The sequence below is a fragment of the Tenrec ecaudatus genome, chromosome 8 (genome assembly GCF_050624435.1).
Source record: "Tenrec ecaudatus isolate mTenEca1 chromosome 8, mTenEca1.hap1, whole genome shotgun sequence".
Taxonomy (NCBI): domain Eukaryota; kingdom Metazoa; phylum Chordata; class Mammalia; order Afrosoricida; family Tenrecidae; genus Tenrec; species Tenrec ecaudatus.
In genome coordinates this window covers 19,426,262-19,445,724 of record NC_134537.1, presented here as the reverse complement: position 1 = coordinate 19,445,724, position 19,463 = coordinate 19,426,262, and the positions used below count along the sequence as shown (strand labels likewise).

Below are 19,463 nucleotides of genomic sequence, written 5' to 3'. Positions count from 1 at the left end.
TGCAAATGAGCCAAATGATGGAATTTGGAACTCATGTCTTATATGAATGTGAAAGTTGCACAATGAGATAGTTAATGTTTATTGTGCCAACCTGGCCGATAAACACATGTGGGGTTAATTGAAGGGCTGAGAGATAAATGGCTCGGTTAGCCTCGCCTTTCTAGTTCTCAGGTCTCTTGCTTTGTGATGGTCGGACCAGGGTGAAGCTGCCTTAGTCAGTTTCCTGCTTCAGCAGACAAGGCTCACTTCCTGCAAGACATGCCCGAGGAGAAGCCACATGGACCTACCCCGATGCAGCCCTGGGTGCTGGAGCAGCTGTGTGGAGACCCCTGCCAGCACTGAGATGCTTACACGTTCACAGACTCGGCTTTCCTCCTGCAGTTGGCATCATTGTGTGTGTTTTGTGAGATGGAGGAGGACTTTGTGGATTGGTGTTGGACATATGGATTAATGTTGGACTTGTGGGCTTGGACTGCACTGGGTTGGGATGTGTTCCTGATGTGCACTTACCCTTTGTATAAAACCCTCTCTTATACATGAATATCTGTGGATTTGCTTCTCTAAAATACACAGATTGGCACAGACAATAAGTAAGGAAGATAGAAAAAAGGTTGATACATTTAAATTATAATTGTGGTGAAGAATATTGAATACATAAATAGTGGACTGCCAAATGAATGAACGAAACTGTCCTGGAAAAACTGCCAGAATGCTCGTTGGAAATGGAGATGGCGAAGTATGGTCTTCCATACTGTGGGCAGGTTACCGGGTGAGCTGAGTTCCTGAACAAGGACACTAAGGTTCGTAGAAGAGAGGAGCAGCGATAAAGAGGAAGACCCTCAACAGGTGGCTGCCACCATGGGCTCCAACAGAGTCATGCTCGTGGAAATGGAGCAGGGAGGAGGGGCAGTACTTTGTTCTCATGCAGACAGGGTCACTGTGAGTCCATGCTGACTTGATGGCTCCCGACAGCAGCTACAAGAGCTCAGGGCACAAGTATAAATACCTCCGTCACACACACCGTTCTGATCATTTCAGGCTTTTAGAGTGTTGCGGAAAAGCATACATGCAGCAATAACTAAGTTTCAAATCGAGGTATAAATAGGATATTGTACAAACCCAATTGAAAGTAGCATTTCAACTGGGACTTTAAAAGAAGACTGTTTGACTAGGTGAAGAAAAAAGAAATCGAAGCACATTCTATGCAGAAGGTGTAACCAGTGTACTGAATGTTTTAGACTCACCCCTTACTGACAGGAGACGAGAGAGTGGTGCATACATTTACATAGTGAATTCCATTTAGACATTTTGGAAAAGATTCTTTTGCTTTTATTGATTGCAAATTAACATCTCCTGCAAGAAGAGCTCTTCTTTTGAGAGTGCCTTGCAAGAAGTTTATTCTGCTTCTCCTCTGGGTGGAAATAAGTATGACGACAGCTCTTGTTAAAGACAGCATCCCTCATAATGATCCAGAATTTCTTTCTATTGCTGTCAGTGCCTCCCAGTTGCATGGGATCCTAAAAAAACAAAAACAAAAACAAAAAAAAAAAAACATTTTCACAGAGACAGGTCTCTCTTCAGCAAGCCCACATTTTCTCCATTATAACATGTTTAGCACAAATACAGGTTGTAGAGAACCATAGAAACTTTGGGAAAGGTGATAGGTTTATGGTACCAACTAGGCCTCCATAGCAACATGTGGGCAGAGTTCAATCAGATTGCAGGTTGATTGGAGGGAGACCGAGATACTTTCTGTATCTTCCTAGTGACCAGACAAGTGTGCTGTTGCTTGAGCTAGCTCTTTGCCTTAACCATGTGCTGTACTACTTGTGGGCCGAGTCAAACCATGGATCTTGTCACTAGAGCTTGAGACTCTTTCAAGACCTGCTTTGCCACACTGCTTGTGGATTCAAAATCCCACCTGGGCCTGCTTCATTAAGCAAAAAAGCTCTCAACACTAGACCATTGTTGCTCCAATCTGCCTGTCTTCCCTGAGGGCAGACTCTACTTTCTGCTTCCTTGACTTTGTACCAGCAGCTCCCATGAGTTGACAGATATTAACTGTTCCATGAAAGTGAGTTGAACTCTGTCCTGCTGTGTGGACTAATTAGCTGCTATATTCCTTCTCATTGTGTAAATCTCTCTCTCTTTCTCATATATATGTCATATATATATTTATATTTATAAGTGTCTTGGTTTTGTTTCTCTAGAGAACCCGACCTAACACAGGAAACATCTTCAGGTTGTAGAACATGGGGGAGTTAATCAGGTACTATTATATTATGCAATTCTCTTTAGGCTTTATTAGTATTCAAAAATAGGCACCTGACAAAAATTCCGATACATATTGCAGAAGCTATCCGGGAAATATTTTACAAAAGAGGGTCACAAATTCAAAACATGAATCAGTTTCTCATCTCATTCTGCTTATTTTTATTATACTTACCATACCAGGTACTGAGCTAGATTTTAAATGTCTTATTCCATATCCATGTACTCAATATGCAAACTATATGCTTACAAATTCTTATGGACTATAGAAGAATATGTCATATCCTCTTTAAGTGACTATGGTTTAAACTATGTCTCTCATATCCTCCCACCCCCACACCCTGCCCCTTATCCCCCCACCCCCACACTCCCAAAATGTATTGAATTCCTGACTTTTGTACATGTACCCCCACTAAACCATCGGGGAGCCTGAGGGACATCGTAGGTATGGTGACATAACTGAAAGGATACTGCAGGCTCTCAGACATGACGAAGCTGTCCAAAAATCCTATATGTATTTGGTTTCTATTACCACAAACCTAGTGGTTTCAATCACTATATCTTTATTATCTCACGTTGTCTCTGTGAGTTCTGTGATGACTTAGATGACCTCTCTGCTTAGACTCTCAAAAAGCATCGATCCAAGGGACAGAGAGGCTACCTCCTACTCCTTCTGGAATATTCTAGAATCTCCTGTCTGATCAACTGGGTGCTAGCAGACTTCAGATCTTTGCAGTTATAGCACAGAAATCCCCATTTTCTTGCATAAATATTTCCCACCATTCATTGACTCATTACCTTCTCACAGGCCTTCCATCTGGATAGCAATTTACTTTTCCAAAGCCAGGAGGAAGATCTCTTCCTTCAGTCTTTAAAAATAGAGCCTCATAAAGCTTAATAATGGGAGGGACTATCCCATCACTTTTGTAATATTCCATTAGCTAGATGCAAGTCCCTAGTTTTTCCAGTTTTCAGGAGACTGCAGCAGGGCCTGGTTCATTCATTGGGATTTACCTTAGGGTGGACCATCATAGTGTTGATTAGTTTCAGAGCTGTGGTCACATTAATTTACAAGGGTATTCTCCCAAACCCATTAACCTGGGTGGGTCTGATGTAGCCTAACAATTGGGTTACTCCATATTTAAATGGCTGACTTGTGAACCAGTAGTCTGCTTTACAAATGGGAACTCTCATCATAGGTATTTTTAGGTAAATTATTGGAGGCTGATAGCTCATTGTTGGCATTGGGAAAGAGGTTTATGCTTTTTGATTTTTGTTTTATGAGAAATAGCAACCTTGAATGGTATCCTATGGAAGCAAATGAATGAAGGAGCTTAGATCACTCAGAGAAACAACAAAAGAAGGCAAAATGATTTCAAAGCAGGATAAAATATTCTTGAGAAGGAAGAAAATTATTATCCTGGGACCAAAGATGACTAAGTAGAAGAAACCTTCCGTTGGTGCTTGGACCAGATGAATTTGGCATTGAAGTATGGATATGTTTTTCTAGAATTTAGGACTGGTGAGAGAAAAGACCCTGATATGCACAATAGGTGATAATGAAAATAAAAACTAAAAAGCATGTGTGTATTGGGCGGAAGGGCGGGGTTGTCAACAAAGACATAAAACTTACCTCTGGGAACTTTGTGTATGCCTTACCTTTTGAAGTTTCCCAAATTGTATTTACATCTTGTACATGTTAACAGACTAATTGATTAGTCTGCAGAATATATACTTTGGATTTAGTGCCCTCTCCAGATAAAAGGGAGAAGAAGATAAAGGGAGGATCAACTTTGAATGGCATTGAAAAGAACAGGGATTCCAGAACACTTATTTGCTGTCATATGGAACCTAGAAAGGAATCAAGAGGCTGCTGTTGGAACACCACAGGAAATATGCCTGGTTTAAAATCAAGAATATGTGCCTTGGGGATACTTCTTTTCATGTTCTTTATGCTGAGCAAATAATCAGAGAAGCTGGGCTATATGCAGAAGAATTCGACATTAGGATTGGAGGAAAGCTGATTCATAATCTTCAATATGATGATGGCACATCGTTGCACGTTGAAAGTGTGGAGGATTTGAAGCACACACTTCTGAAGATCAAGGACGACAGCCTTCGATGTGGTTTGCAACTCAATGTAAAGGAGATGAAAATCCTCAAAACTGAAATAATGGGCAACAGCAGGATGAATGGAGGAAAGCTTGACGTTAAGGCCTTTCCCTTGTTCATGGAAACAGCAGTCAAGAGATCCAAGGAAGCACTGCATTGGGTCAATCTGCTGCACTAGATGTCTGAAGAATGGAGATGTCACTTTGAGACTTAAGTGCTCTTGACTCAAGTGATGATCTTTTAAATCACCTCATATGCATGTGAAAGTGTGACATTGAAGTAGGAAGAACAAATAATTGATGCATTTGAATTCTGGGGCTCACAATCAATATTGCAAGGATGGTGGGCTGCCAAAAAACAGACATTCGTCTGAAAAGAAGGGCAGCTAGAAGGCTTCTTAGAAGCAAGGTTGGCGAGACTCCATCTCACTTTCTTTGAACATTGTATCAGGAGAGATCAGTGCCTGGAGAAGAAATTTATCTTGGCAAAGCAGAGGGCCAGCTAAAAACACTAAGATCCTCAATGAGACAGATTGACACCATGATTTCAACAACGAACTCCTACGTAACAGTTCTGAGAAATGCACAGGCCTGGGCTGTGTTGCAGCTCAATGGCACTGAAAGATAACAACCATGTCCAGGTCAATGGAAGGCAATCCAAAGATTGCTGTAGGATCAGCCCTGGGTATCTGATTGGTGGGGACAATTAATAATTAATAATAATAATGGCCACTTGCAAAGCTGCTGCTCAGTAACTTCCCTTGGAGTTGTGTTCATGAGCTTCTTCTGGAACCCTGGAAAAGAATCCAGTTGTTTATGTACCACACTAAATACCAAGGCCTTCCCATACCTTATTGATTCAATCCAAGTTACATGCCCTTTCTACTTGTTCAAGGGCAGAGACGATGGATGTTTTCATGCCTTGGTTGCAGGGTATCTGCCGAACCCTTGAATAGGGTAGTACTAGAAAAAGTCTACTTATGCATTTGTTTAATTTAAAAAACAACTGGAAACATCAAGGAGAATGAAAATTTCCTGCCGAGAGCTTTGGCAGCTGCATAGTCCAGGGACACACGTGTTTCTCTCCAATGTTCCATGTGGTACATTTACAGGGAGACCGCCTGTGATGCACCCCTTTTACGTTGTCTGCAGGCATCCTGGCAAAGTGGTGAGTCTTTAAGGGAGATGAAAACAGTCTGTTCTACAACTGGGTTTCAGTCATACTCGTTGCACCATTTGGCCGAGGCACATAGCTTGAGAAGAGTCCTGTTGGACACGGAGCAGTACGAGTTGAGCTCTACTCCACAGTAAGCCAACGACGACTTAATATTTACTCAACTTTGAGCAGATGAGAGTCAAAGGAATGTTTTTCACAGAGTGAATGTGACTCTCCATTTAGCTCCCCAGCCAGGGTTGCAGCTTTTGTAGCCCTCATCTGAATCCAGCCCTGGATTGTTCTCATGCAATCTTACACTTGAATGTATAGTGAACTTTGTCACACTTAGTTGTTCATCTTTCCGTCTCTTTCCCTATTCTGAGAACTCCTTGAGGACAAAAAAACAGCATTTTACCAATAGCTCTAGCATTGACCGTAGTGGGGGCACAACATAGTCAATGCTCTTGTTATTTTATGTGCATGAGTATTGTCAGAATCTTAAACAAAAAAACAAACAGTTCTATTGCCCTCAAGTAGATTCCAATTATGGAAATCCTATGTGTCACAGAAAGAGAACTTATGCTTAGGACTTTCTTGGCCTTGAACTTTATAGAAGCATATCTCTAGGCCTCTTTCCCACCCACCCCCACCCCCAAATCCACCCCAGTGCTGATGGGTAGGTTTAAATCACCAACTCTTAGCTTACACCAACTCTTAGCTTAACATGGAGTGGTTAGAATAGTATATGGATGCAGCTTTTTCAAATCTTGATGCTTCTATTAGAATATTCAATAAAGAGAATCTTCGTCTCAGACTAGGAAGTGGGTTATAAACAGGATTAGAGACACAGAATGTCAGAAACAGAGCACAACTTTGCAACTAGAATTTGATAGGAGGTTAACAAAAATCTCCTCCAAGGTTGAAAATCAATCTATAGCTATCTATCTATCTATCTATCTATCTATCTATCTATCTATCTATCTATCTATCATCTAAGTACTAAAGAACTCATTAATCTGTTCAGCACACAGAAGACACTGGATGCTAGATGCATAAGACATGACAACTTCTGTGTTAGGAGCTTGGTAGAGTAGTGGTTATGTGTTGAAGTGTGATCCACATGGTTGGCAGTTAAGAACTACCAGCAGTTCCTCGGGAGAAAGACTGGGCTTTCTCATCCTATAAACAGTTATAGTTTCGGAAACCCACAGTGGGTAGCTATGAGTCTGCATTGACTCGATGGCAGTGAGTGAGAGTGAGACCAGGATATGAAAACACAAATCCGAGAGAGTGACTGAAATGGTGATATTGACTTACACTCATGGTTGTTTCTGTCTGAATATAGCAAAATCAATAACTGGATGTAGTATCCAAAGATAAGGCTTCACGGGCTTACTGACAAACAGCACTTCATGATAGGTGGAAAGGGAAGATGAACATTCCAAGGGAAGGAGAGGGCATGCACGAAAATAGAGGCAGGAGACAACATGGAGTGTTTGTCAATCAAAAATAATCTGAAGTCTTACGGAAGGGTCGCGGGGAGCAGACGAGCCAGTCAGGGTTCAGGGGTGCAGTGTAACCATGATGAAACATACAACTATACTCTAGTTCTCAAATGCTTCCTCCCCTGCCATCACCCCCAAGCCCCTCCGCCCTATCGTGATCCCAATTCTACCTTACAAACCTGGCTAGACCAGAGGATGTACACTGGTACAGATAGGAACTGGAAACACAAGGAATCCAGAACAGATGATCCCTTCAGGACCAGTGCGGAGAGTGGTGATACTGGGAGGGTGGAGGGAGAGTGAGGTGGGGTGGAAAGGGGGAACCAATTATAAGGATCTACATATAACCTCCTCCCTGGGGGATGGACAACAGAAAAGTAGGTGAAGGGAGACGTCAGACAGTGTAAGATGGCAAAATAATAATTTATAAATTATCAAGGGTTCATGAGGTAGAGAGAGGTGGGTACGGAGGGGGAAAATGAGGAGCTGATACCACAGGCTCAAGTAGAAAGCAAATGCTTTGAGAACAATGAGGGCAACAAATGTACAAATGTGCTTGACACAGTGGATGGGTATGGATTGTGTTAAGAGTTTTATGAGCTCACAAAAAGGTGATTAAAAAAAGAAAAGAAAATAGTCTGAAACCACAAGAAAACATGGGTTAGGGCAGGAAAATGGCACAGGTGTTATTGCAATGTAGCTTGGATACCACTCTACGGCATGTGTGCCAGAATGGGGGAAAGACGGGCTTTTAAAAACGAGAAGTGCCCTTGCTGCTCCCCAACACCTCTAAGTGGTTCAATGTGTGTTCCTTCAACAAGTACACACGCTTTTACTATTCTCTGTACGTGTGTTGTTAGCGCTAATTCGGACACAATAGCTGTAGGAGATTCTGTGGGGAAATTTTGAAAGATCATGTTATCATCCTTCTCTGTCCCAGTATCCCACAAAGGAAAAGAGAATGCAGACAGGCTCCAAACCTCTTCACCCATTCCCTTGGCAGAGATTTGCCGTCCATTGATAAATACTGATGTTTGAGCACTTGCTTGCTAATTCCCTCATGTAGATTCTGTCATTTAGCTCTCCAGTCACTAATCAGGTAGATTATATCATTTATATATGATATGTGATAGACCATTGCTCAACTGTTAGTACAACAGAACAAAAGGGTCTTATGTCACCATTGGAATTACCGGCATGTTCAAGTCCTTGCGTGACTACTGTGTCAATCCATCCCACTAAGGGTCTCCTTTGCCCACAATGGTCCTCTCTTGATGTCCTACAGCAGATAATGAGCCCTCTTAATGAGTTGTTTAAAGAAAATGATTTGAACAATGTACTATTGGAATACATTATGTTCTCCTTGGCTAAGTTCCAATAGTAGATCACCAGGCCTTTCTTCCTACCTTTTCTTATTATGGAGGCTCCACTGACACTTGTTCACCATGGATGAACCTGTTGGTGTTAGAAATGTTGGTGGCATTTCTCCATCATCCGAGAATAGAGGAACTATCACTGCATTGCTGACTGAGAGATAGGTGGTAGATTTAAGTCTTTGGAGGACACCAAATCCAGTGGGAAATGCAAAATAAACTACAAAGAGACAGTCGAGGAGTTAAGTATCAGAAACCAAAATATGAAAGACAAAGGAACATAGACTTGAGAGAAGGAAGTTCAGGTGTGGAAGAATGGGTTCTGAGCTAAGGATTCAGGACCTGTGGAAAGCAGGGCTACTTCAAAAGAGAGTAAAGATCTCCAGGGCATTGCTTGGAATAATCAGAGTTCTGAGTGTAAGGGAACTTGCTGCTAAATTCCAAGTTGAGGACAAAGTACAACTGTTGTTCTTAGATGACCTTGAGTCAGTTCCAACTATAGCAACTCTATGTACAATGGGACAAAATGATACCTGGTCCTACACCCCCTTCCCAATATGTTCAAATTCATTGACACCTTTCAAACACTGTGTCAATCCTCTTTTGTTCAGGTCTTTTTTCCCTGTGCCTGTACTTTGCCAAGAATGATGTCCTTCTTAAGGAACTGGTCCTGACAACCTGTCCAAAGTATGTGAGACAAAGACTTGCCATCCTTGCCTTGCCTCTAACAGTGTACTCTGGCTGTCCTTCCAACCCCGATCTGTCAGTCCTTTTGGCTGTCCATGGTGCTTTCAATATTCTTCACCAACACCATAAGTCAAATGTATCTATTCTTCTTCAGTCATTCTTATTCAATATCCAACTTTCACGTGCATATGAGGCAATTGTATATACCATGACTTGGATGAGGTGCACCTTATTTCTCAAAGTAACAGTATTACTTTGCAATGCTTTAAAGGGACTTGTGCAGCAGATTTACTTAATGCAATGCATCTTTTGATTTCTTAAGTGCTGCTTCCATGAGCATTGACTGTGGATGCAAGCAAGATGAAATTCGTGATAATTTTAATCTTTTCTCTATTTCTTATGAGCACTGTCACCTATTGGTCCAATTGTGAAGATTTTGGTCTTCTTTTTTTTTTTTTTTTTTTTGTCAAGGTCTCTCTATATTGCTACACAAGCCTCTTTTTAAAGAGTGAGGCAAACAAAGGAATTCCAAGGATAGGTAAATAAAGGAAGGGAGGGGGTGTAGAGCACACAAGGTAGGGAGACACAAATCTACGGTTGTAATGTCTGGTGCTGGGATTTTGGTCTTCTATACATTGAGTTGTAATTCATATTGAAGGCTCTAATCCTTGATCTTCAGCAGGAAGCACTTCAAGTCCTCCCCACTTTCAACAAACAAGGTTGTGTCACCTGCATATCGTAGGTTGTTAATAAGCCTTCCTTCAGTCCTGATGTTGAATTCTTATTGATGCAATCCAGTCCCCCTGATTTTTTGTTCAGCATACAGTTTGAATTAGTATGCTGAGAGGATACAACCCTGATGTGCACATTCCCAGTGTAAGATTGGAGGATCTGAATTTAAAGATTGGATTGGATATATTTAAATTTGAGGTAAATATTCTGATTTTAATATTTTTCACTTGTTATTTTTATTTTAGGTAGGAGGGGAAGTGTAACCTTAATCCAGAAGTATAAAGCTCTAATTATTAAATTGGACAGGTGAGCATAAGTATAAGGAGACTTGAAGGAAGTGAAGATATATTCTGGGAATGATCGAATCACAATCATCAAAGTGCACCCTGCCCCTTACGCATATTTTTATTCGCAACAGTCGAATCACTTGTGGCTTACAGGGACACTATGTACAAGAGAATGAAATACCACATGGTCCTACACCTTCCTCATAATTGTTACGTCTGGTCACATTAATGCCACGGTGTCAATCTATCTTGTCGAACATCTTTTTCTTTTTTGCTGCCCCTCTCCTTTATCAAACATGATGTCCTGCTCCAGGGCAGGTTTTCCCTTGATGATAGGTCCAAAGAATATGAGATGAAGCCTCTCCATCCTTACCTTTGAGGAACAGTCTAGCTGAACCCTTGTCTAAACTAATATCTTCATTTATTTCTAATTGAGAATCAAAACTAGGTCTGCCCTACTGTTACAGGGTTTTTACAAGGTCTTGTAACTAAAAGCAAATTTTATATCTTCAATGTCTTACACACACACACACACACACACGCACACACGCACAGAGAGAGAGAGAGAGAGAGAGAGAGAGAGAGAGAGAGAGAGAGAGAGAGTTGAGTATGGGGCAAGGACTGTATGTCTCCTGTAAAGGCCACCATATATCCACGTTGGCCCCGTGTGGACAAACAGGTCTTGACCTGGGGCTCTCGGGGCTCTCTGTAAGACTGGTCTTCAGGAAGATCACCTGGTTTTTCTCTCAGCTTCCTTTAGCCTGCCTTTAGAGAAGGCTTTCCACACAAAGATTTGTTTCTGTTCTCAAGATTGCTCTATCGCATTGTTCCACAGCCTATAAAGAAAATTTGCAGACTCCATTTCAGTTCTTAATGGATTGTGACACAGAAGCCACTGGTGCAGATGAGGCCCTTTGTAGGAGTCCCTGCAGAATGAAACAGCCCACAGAGAACAAACCGCTATTGCTCCTTGTGGTGAGGTATTGATTTGCCTAGGCCTGTAGAAGTTTCTTTTGCTCTTGCCTTTTCCATGAGATAAACGTGGTCTGTCTGGCCTTGTCAATCTGCCACTTTTCCAAGTGATTGAAATGAAGAATTCATTGGACGCTGCTTCAAATAGCATACATTTTGAAAAATGGCTTTTTTAATCAGTTTAATAATATGGATGTCAATGAAAACTCAAAAGATCTATGTAGTGTCTTTATTGGTACAAAAGACATTTTTATTAATACTTCTATTTCTTGAGTTCTGAAGTGGTAAGTATCAATAGTGCAGACACCAAGCATCGTTTAGATATTTGAGCCTCTCTTTGATATTCTTACCATGAAACAGTGATAATGACAGTACATGTTATCATTTTACATTTCTTTGAATGCCTAGGTATTTTAAAGCATTTTTCCATATAATGTATGAAATAAAATTGTACATCTGTAATGTATACATTCATTTAATCCAAATATACATACCATATATATATATATGAGTATATATATATATATATATACTCACACAAGCACATCCATAATAGATCTGTGTATATTTTAATCCACAAATAACCCTGTGAATTATGAATAGCAGCAAACGGTGTCAAATTCCTTTCTTAAGTAGAGTATACTGATACTTAACAAGATTAAGCAACCAACTCAAGGTCATCAAGCCAGAAAAGGGCAAAACCAGGATGGCAGTAAAATGATGTGAATCTCTGGCCTGTGATACTTCATGCAAAGCGGCGTGTTATTGGCATGGTGTCTCTGCTGAGTCAACTTGTCTCCATAGACAGAGCAGGACCACCCCCATCAAGTGTAAGGTCGTAATCTTGACAGGGGGCAGGTTGCTAGGTATTCTCCTCCCCCCCCTCCCACCCCCCCCCCATTGACTTGCGGCTTCAAATCACTAACCTGTTGGTTAGTCGTTAAGTGCTTAATTATTGTAACACCGGGCTCCTGATTATAATTATTAAAACTGCATAGCAATGTTTTTGTCAATATTTTAAGTAATAAGATCATTTCCCGCCATTTTTTTCAACAAATTTGAAGATCAAAATTCACTGCCATCAAGTCCTTTTCGACCACAAGCGACAACATAGGACAAGGCAGAAGTGCCCCGCCCCGGGGGGGTGTTCTGACCTGTAATCTTTGCAGAAACAGAAAACTGCGTCTCTCTCAAGGAGAGCGCGCCTGGTGGGTTTCGACCGGCTGACCTGGTCGCTAACAGTTCAGTACAAGACCCCACTGCTCCACCACAGCAGACAGATAAAACACATTATAAAAATGCACCATGTCGTTCCATTCCAATTTCTATTTCTGGTCTTTTTTTTAACCTTCTTTTAACCTATATCCTTTCAAAGAAAGGATGGAAAACTCATTTTTAATTACCCTCCTTGGCTGGTCATCTTTTTCACAATCACCTAAGGCTGTGGTCCTAACTTAAGTGATACCTTTCCAATAAATTGCAAATACAGTTTTTAAATTCTGTAAAATGCCTTTGGAATTTGTACTTGAACTGACTGCTCTGTTACATGTTAAATGGGAAAAAGCAAATGTATCATAAATTATCAGCTCCAAAGTAAAGGAAGAAAAGCAGTCTATCAATGTAAAGGCTGTTTGAAAAAGAGAAAGCAAATGGAGGGTATTGTCTTAACATAATGTGACTGTTTTAGAGCTTAGGACCCCATCTTGCTAACCTCCAAATTTACTCTTCAAAGTCCACAATTAAGTGTAGCTAAGGGAAGTTTTTCTGTTTTGTTACATTTTAAAATCTTTTCCCTTCCTCTTTGTATATAAATCAGGAAAATGTTGATAAACTGTTTCCCAGGGGCCATTAAGATGTTTCCGGAAACAATGTCTCAGGAAAAAAGTGTGATGTGGAGTTTCCTAGGCAACTGTTGGCAACAAAGGTTTCCTGTGAGCAAATTGTTTCTAAGGAAGAATGTCCTCTAATTACCTCCTGGCTCCACCAACTCTTACCTCTTCTTACCTTGTGGCACTAACCAATCACCAGCCATCAAAATGATGGAACTTTATTTAGTGCCTTGTTTGAACTGCTTCAATAAATGTCTTTCGATTCTGATTGCGGACTCACTGATTTCATTCTGAGAATTCCACCTGCCCTCCTTTCACACAGTCCCTTGCTTTTCAATATACAGTACGCTATATCCATTTTCAGTAGGGTTTAGTTTTCTGTACACAATGCCCATGCTTAATTAAATATAAAGTTGTTAATTTCTAAAAAGATATAAGTGTGTGTATGTATGTGTATATGTGTGTATATGTATATATGTATATGTATATACCATATTAAATGAAGGGGGAAGTGCAGAGTGGAGACCCAAGGCCCAAGTGTCGGCCAATGGAGATCCCCTCATAGAGGGGTTTAGGAGAGGAGATGGGTTAATTAGGGTGTGATGTAGTACCGATGGAACACAGCTTTCCCCCAGATCCTGGACACTTCCTCCCCCCAACTACCATGATCCGAATTCTACCTTGCAGGCCTGGATAGGACAGAGGCTGTACACTGGTACATATGAGGGCTGGAGGTACAGGGAATCCAGGGTGGATGATACCTTCAGGACCAAGGGTGTGAGGGACGATGCTGGGAGAGTGGAGGGTGAGTGGGTTGGAAAGGGGGAACTGATTACAAGGATCCACATGTGACCTCTTCCCTGGGAGAGGGACGGCAGAGAAGGGGGGAAGGGAGACTCCGGATAGGGCAAGATATGACAAAATAACGAGGTATAAATTACCAAGGGCACATGAGGGAGGGGGGAAAGGGGAGGGAGGGGGAAAACAAAAGAGGACCTGATGCAAGGGGCTTAAGTGGAGAGCAAATGCTTTGAGAATGATTGGGGCAGGGAATGTATGGATGTGCTTTACACAATTGATGTATGTATATGTATGGATGGTGATAAGAGTTGTATGAGTCCCCAATAAATTGTTAAAAAAAAAGATTGTACTTCCAATAGCTCAATGAAATGAACTTTTTATTTAACCCCGGGTTTTTATTTTATTATTATTATTTTACTTAAATAAAAACTTTTCAGTGAAAGGCTAATCTGCTACTTCAAAACAAAACATATTTTCAATTTTACATAAGTAATCGATGTAAACTAAAGAGCGGTTTGGAAATATGTAAGAGAAAGGCAAATCATCTGTGAGGCCTTTCTATGTAGTCCTGAATTTAGACTAGAGAAAAAATCTCTCATCAAAACATATGAATAGATATTGATTTCTACATCCATGAAACATGCTCAATTGGTAAGAGTTTTAATAGGCACAAGGTGGCAAACTCAGTTCCTATCTAAGCCAATTATCTTTGCTCTTTTTCTTTTCAAATAAATCAACTTGAAATTTCTGGGCAAAAAATCACCTCAATGAATAAAACTTGGAAAATAATCAATAAAACGATCATCATGTTAATTGCATTATTAATATATTATTCTTACTTTCCTGTCTCCTCACCACCACCCTTATGCTGTTTTGATACACCTGCCAGTCTAGTGTTCTTAGTGAAGTGGTAGACTCTTGACTAAAAAGATGTTCTTGACTACTAGATTCTCTCTGGACACGTTGAATTTAAGTAGAGTGTTTTAAAGACTCATACTTATTGTGACCTATTGGGAAGAGTAAAATTATTCCTGTGGATTTCTGAGACTGTCCATCTTTCTAAGAGTAGAAAACATCATCTTCCTCCTCAGAGTGGGTGGCGGCTTCCAACTGCTGACCTTATGGGTAGATGTCCAATGTGTAACCCACTATGTCAGCAGGGAGTTGAAATCAACGTGGTGGCAGTAACTTTGGAGAGTTGAGTTTAAAGACAGAGAATCATGGTCGCGATTAGGGCGATATCATCCTAGTCGTAGTTCTAGGTGAATACGAGGATGGCGTAAGCTCCTGAAGCCTGGGTCCGAGGTCTACCCTTTCTGAGTGGGATTCCGTGGTTGATTGCCTCCTCCCTCTTTTTCTTCTTTGTCCACTTTCTCTTCCTCTTTCTCTTCTCATTCATTCTATTCTTCTTACTCTTTGAGATGCGCTATATCCTTTGGTTTACGTAGGCAATATTTATTTCTGTTGCTTACGACCGGAGAAGTACAACATAAACATTTTGTATGTTGTTATATAATTGTTCTTGTTTCAAAAACCATTTCATTCTTTAATAATATTTCATCAAATGTATATACCTAAGTTATTTCAAATAATTCTTATTGTTAGATATCAAATAACATATTAATTAATATCTTTTAATTCACATGTCCCTTTGTGCAATTACTTAGTAAGATTACATTTAGAGAGAATAAACTACCAAATTAACGATGATAGGTGTCTATAAAATCTTGATTTCCAAAAAATATTAACTTTAAAATAGTTTATTTTCTTAGTCATATAATTCCAAAGCTTATTCATTTAGTTGGAAAATTAATTTTGAATTCAAATTCAAATACTTGTTATATTTCAAATGTATAGTCTCTTTTTTTTTTTTGGCTCTTTTCAGTTTATTGCATGAAGGAGTTACACTAGTCCAAGTTAAAAGTGGACCCCAAATGGTTACATCATACAAGCTGTGAGGTTTTAAACTTGTGACAAGGGACAGAGGGAATTTTTCTACTCATTGCAAGGAAATCCTCACTTAAGCTTCCGTGAGCCACAAGCACTTAAAACCCATGAACCTTCAGCTGGTCGTCCTTAGCCAGTCCAATCTCTACAAGGAACTGGCATATGTTCTTGCGCTGGTCACCCTGGAGCTGAATCACTTCTCCATATCCTGGATGCTCAATCACAGTACCATTGCAGGCAAATTTCTTCTTAAAGGCCTTCACTAGCTTCTTTTTGTCGTAGTCATCAGCGATCCCTTGGACAGTGGTCAGGGTCTTCCTGCCGTTGCGCTGTTGAATTCTTATATGGATATAATCCTCTGTCCCCGCAGGCAGCAGGTCATCACCCTTACTTGCATCAGCAAAGGGGTCGAAAGAGTGGAGGTTCTGGATAGCGGACATACGATAAGATTCCTTTTCCTCGGTGGAAACGGCCTGCGGAAGGCGGCGGCTGGAGAAGGCGGGCAGGGGGGACGGAGCGTCGGGAAGCGAGGGGGCTCGAGGGGGAGGCTGCTGAGTCCTCGGCGGCGACTCAGTGACTGGGCGTATAGTCTCTTTTTATACTCCACACTGATTCTAACTTGTGGCTTAGAAAGCAACAGAGTGCACTATCCCCCAGTGGACAGTGTGACCCAGTGGTTTGATAAATCCTCCATGTTTATAAACTGCTTAGAATGCAATTCAAGTGTTACAATTCCAAATGGTTTAGACTCATGTGTTTCTTTAGACTTAGAATTCATATTATATGGATACCTTATGTGTTTCATCTTTTTATGTATAATGTAAACACAATCATTTTCTACATCTCTCAATAGGGTTAAGTTCAGTGGGGGAAAATTCTTTGGTTTTTTTTTAAAATAAACACTGTATTACTGTTTTATGTGACCAAATTGTTCTAGGAATTACAATAATGATTTAACATCCAATGTAGGTGGGGCAATCTGCTCCCATAAAGGTTTGCAGTCTCAGAAATCTTGTTTAGGGTAGCTATAAGTCAGAACTGACTCAATGAATTTAGGCTTGGTTCTTCGGTATGGACTTAGCATACACATTTAGAAGTACATTTTTGTCTTACTCAGACTCAGAGAACCCAAAACACTTTTTTCCCCTGTGAGTTTTTGTTTAATTTTTTTCTGGTTTTGTGTTAGGAAACAACACACACACAATTAAAGTATCCACTTAACAACATATGTCATTGTTGTATTTGTTGAGACGGTGGTAAATAGACATTTCACAAAGGAGAGTAATTTGTAATGCAATCATCCTGAATTCAAAATATTTTATACCAACCTGGATACCAAATTCAATTTTGCAAATAGTGGGCATAAAAGTTCCATTTACAAAATGAATTGCAGGGTAGTCCTATGATGGAATGTCATATTGTTTTAAATGGTGATTATGGTAAAAAATGAAGCAGAGCAGGGATCAAGAAACCTACAGGTAAATACTGAAAGATTAACAATATTTAGAAAGTAATCCTACGTGAAAATGCACTGAAAGAGATATATTCACATGCTTTACTTGCTTATAAAATGGAGACAGGTTTAAGCCTAGCTGACATCATTTAGTTGTAATCTTATTTAGACTCAAGGTTGTAAGAATAGAGCAAGTTAAATCACTCCAATGTGAGATATTGCTTGGTTCTTGGACCTCAAGTTCTGGTAGTTCAATAATCAGGAACTCTCTTCAAAACTTCAATGTACCAGGGTTAGGGTTAGGGTTAGGGTTAGGGGTAGGGGTAGGGGTAAGTGTTAGGGGTAGGGGTAGGGAAAAAACTAAAAAAAGAATTAAAAAAACTTCAATGTACCTCCTAGTAAATTTTTTCTCATATAATTAAGTTAAAGTTACTGAATGTATGTCTTGTAACATTAATTGATAGAGGACTCAACAAACATTTTGGTTTTTCAAAGAATCTACCCTTCATTATGAATTAATGTTTAAAAAAAAAGTCCTCACCACTGGACCAATAGACAACATCATGATACATGGAGAAAATACCAACTTTGTGAAAGATTTGATTTTTCTTGGATTCACAATATAGACTCATGTAAGTAGCAGGCAAGGAATCAAACCCAGGATCGCATTGGCCAGAAGACTGCTGGGAAATGTTAAAGAGTAAAAATGTCCATTTGAGGATAAAGTGTGCCTGGCCCAAGCCATGGCATCATTCAGCCACGGAGATCGATGAACGCAGTGGCTGCAACAATGGGCTCAAACGTCGCAACATATTTTGAGGATAGTGCAGAGCCAGGCTGTGTTTTTTCTTGTTGTACAAAAAGAGACTTGATGGTTTCTAGCAATAGCAATAACATTATCTGAGGATTTGTTTTATCCTTTCTCTGTTGCTCAGAATTCCTAGATGTGTTTCAAGTGCCTCTGTCCTAGATATAAATTCTGCTGTCAGCCTGATGACTAGCATTCTACAGCATGCCTGTTATAAGGGCTAGGTTCTCCCTTCCTACCTGACCATTTTATAAAAATAATATCCACCTTAAATACCCAGTGAGTCTATTTATAGCAAGGCATCCTGCTGTGCACGCTTCATTTTCTGCATGGAAACTTTCAGATAAAACTTTTCGGAATAGAAATTATAAACAAATCAATACATTGGAAAAATCCTCTGTCTTCTATTTCTTGAGTTGGAGAAGTTGGGTTCACATCTTACACTTAATTGCTTCAGTAGTGAAGTTGGAGTACATAGCCTAGCCACCCCCCCACCCATACCCAAATCAAACTCATTGTCATCAAGTCGATGCCGACTCATAGGAACCCTGAAAGACAGGGTAGAACTGCCCCTGTGAGTTTCCAAGACTGGCACTACGGGGGTAGAAATCCCACCTTTCTCCCATGGAGTGGTTGGTGGTTTTGAACTATGGATGTGCGTATCAAAATCCAACATATAACCACTCTGCAACTTAGGGTTCTCGGCCTACCAAATGGTGATACATATATATCTTCTCGATTTGAAAGATAACTGTGATAGAGATAACCTTACTCCATTTAATAATTACTATTACTCTGTCTTTTCTAAACTTTACTCTGTTTAGAAATGACTATTACTGTCTCTATTCCTAGAGACATAATGAATTCAACTTTCTGGCAAAGTGCTCACCTGAGCAGATAAATACATACGCAAATTCATAGACCAGTGGATAGAACTAATCAATAAAGGAGTGGGGCACAATATCTAACTTCTTCTGGCTACCATATTGCCAAAAGGCAGGGGTCAGTCATGTCTCCACTCCATCTTTCTTTACCTACTCTGACACCAACCTTCCTTTCTTTTGCACTCTACTTTTAAGCTTGGTTTGATCGTTGATTACAGTGGCCATGCAGAATCCATACACATTCACCATTATGGAGGTTTATTAGTGGGGTTAATAGGTTACTTCAAGGCAGGAACAGTAAACAGTAAAGGTGGTCATTGGTCAGCAGCCAAGTTTCTCTCTAGTCTTTAGCCTCATTGACGTCTGCCTCCATGGACTAGGAAGCCCACCTGTCCCTCTGTCTCACTGCCCCATCTCAGTGCTGCTCCTCCTGTTCTGGCCCATTGTCTTCGTGCCACAGTTTCTGGTGTCTCTGGTTTGGGTCATCTGCATTTCAGACAGAGATCTGGAACATGCTCTTTTGTGTGGTCCTAAGCTTTCTCTCTCTGCTTCTTCTGCAAAGATGGCTCTTCTTTATCGCTAGGGGAAGGGTCATTGAAGCGGACCGATCCTCTCTATTCGTGTTCCAAATGCCCTATTTGGATAAG

General features: G+C 40.4%; 1 pseudogene; it reads right to left on the bottom strand.

Annotated features, from left to right (window-relative positions):
* Positions 1–15,596: 15,596 nt before the first annotated feature.
* Positions 15,597–16,238, bottom strand: LOC142454216 (eukaryotic translation initiation factor 1 pseudogene; annotated as a pseudogene).
* Between the last annotated feature and the right edge of the window lie 3,225 nt (positions 16,239–19,463).